Here is a 1,782-nt window from a genome sequence, read left to right as displayed (position 1 = left end):
CTGGCTAATTGGCACCGATGACAGGTATCGCTGGTGTCACCTATGAACAAAATCTGTTAAAAATCCTGGTAAGTGTCAAGTATGATTTTAAATAATACAAATGAGAGACATTAGTCATTAATCATCAAACTGCAGTTGTGCCAATACCCTGAGGTGATAAAAGCCATGGGATACCTCCTAATAGCTGCACGGGATTAGCCGAGCGGTCTACGGCGCTGCAGTCATGGACTGTGCGGCTGGTCCCGGCGGAGGTTCGAGTCCTCCCTCGGGCATGGGTGTGTGTGTTTGTCCTTAGGATAATTTAGGTTAAGTAGTGTATAAGCTTAGAGACTGATGAACTTAGCAGTTAAGTCCCATAAGATTTCACACACATTTGAACGTACCTCCTAATATCATGTTGGCCTTCCTTTTGCCTGGTGTAGTGTGGCAACTTGACACCTTCATGGACTCAACAAGTCATTGGAACCAGAATGAAATTTTCACTCTGCAGCTGAGTGTGCACTGATATGAAACTTCCTGGTAGATTAAAGCTGTGTGGCAGACCAAGACTCAAACTCGGGACCTTTGCCTTTCGCAGGCAAGTGCTCTACCATCTGAGCTACCCAAGCATGACTCACGACCCATCCTCACAGCTTTACTTCTGCCAGTATCTCTTCTAGTACCTTCCAAGCTTCACAGAAGCTCTCCTGTGAAAGAGACGTGTTACTGGCAGAAGTGAAGTTGTGAGGATGGATCATCAGTCATGTTTGGGTATCTCAGATGGTAGAGCTCTTGCCCGCAAAAGGCAAAGGTCCTGAGTTTGAGTCTTGGTGTGCCACACAGTTTCAATCTGCCAGGAAGTTTCAAGTCATTGGAAATCCCTTGCAGAAATATTGAGCTATGCTGCCTTTACAACCACCCATAATTGTGTAAGTGTTTCCAGAGCAGGATTTTGTGCACAAACCAACCTCTCGATTATGTCCCATAAATGTTTGATGGAATTTAGGGCAGGCAATATGGATGGCCAAACCACTCACTGTCCAGAATGTTCTTCAGACCAATCATGTACATTTATGGGACCCTTTTCAGTTAATTTAAGCTGTTTCACTTCAAGATTTTCAAGAAGTCTATTTTGTGTATCATAACTATATATATATATATATCTTTGCACTCCATCTTCAGGCCACAAGTGGCCCATCGGGACCATCCGACCGCTGTGTCATCCTCAAATGAGGATGCGGATAGGAGGAGAATGTGGTCAGCACACCGCTCTCCCGGTCGTTTTGATGGTTTTCTTTGACCGGAGCCACTACTATTCGGTCGAGTAGCTCCTCAGTTGGCATCACGAGGCTGAGTGCACCCTGAAAAATGGCAACAGCACATGGCAGCCGGGATGGTCACCCATCCAAGTGCCGACCACACCTGACAGCGCTTAACTTTGGTGATCTGACGGGAACCGGTGTATCCACTGCGGCAAGGCCGTTGCCATATATATGTCTTTGACTTTATTCAAAAAGTGTGGTTATTCTTTAAGTACATAATTGTTTTGTAGAGATACTGGGAAGGTACAGTCTGTACATTTAGCTCTCTAAGTTTTTAATGCATCTGATAGCATTCTTCCAAAGTTTCAGTGATCTTGTCTACATCTACGTACTCTGCAAGCCATCAGTCATGGTGGAGAGTACTAAAGTACCTTCACTCATGATGCATGCAATTTCAGAGTGCGCATGTCCATACAGTTCACAGGCCTGCTTATAGAGGCCACCTGGGTCGGCCACCTGGTGCGCTCTGGTGAGCCACCAA

The 1,782-nt window shown here is 45.6% G+C and overlaps 1 pseudogene; it reads right to left on the bottom strand.

Annotated features, from left to right (window-relative positions):
- Positions 1 to 1,348: 1,348 nt before the first annotated feature.
- On the bottom strand, positions 1,349 to 1,466 carry LOC124724003 (annotated as a pseudogene).
- Positions 1,467 to 1,782: the final 316 nt, after the last annotated feature.

The sequence above is a fragment of the Schistocerca piceifrons genome, chromosome X (assembly GCF_021461385.2).
Source record: "Schistocerca piceifrons isolate TAMUIC-IGC-003096 chromosome X, iqSchPice1.1, whole genome shotgun sequence".
Taxonomy (NCBI): Eukaryota; Metazoa; Arthropoda; class Insecta; order Orthoptera; family Acrididae; genus Schistocerca; species Schistocerca piceifrons.
This window is presented reverse-complemented; position numbering and strand designations above follow the sequence as displayed.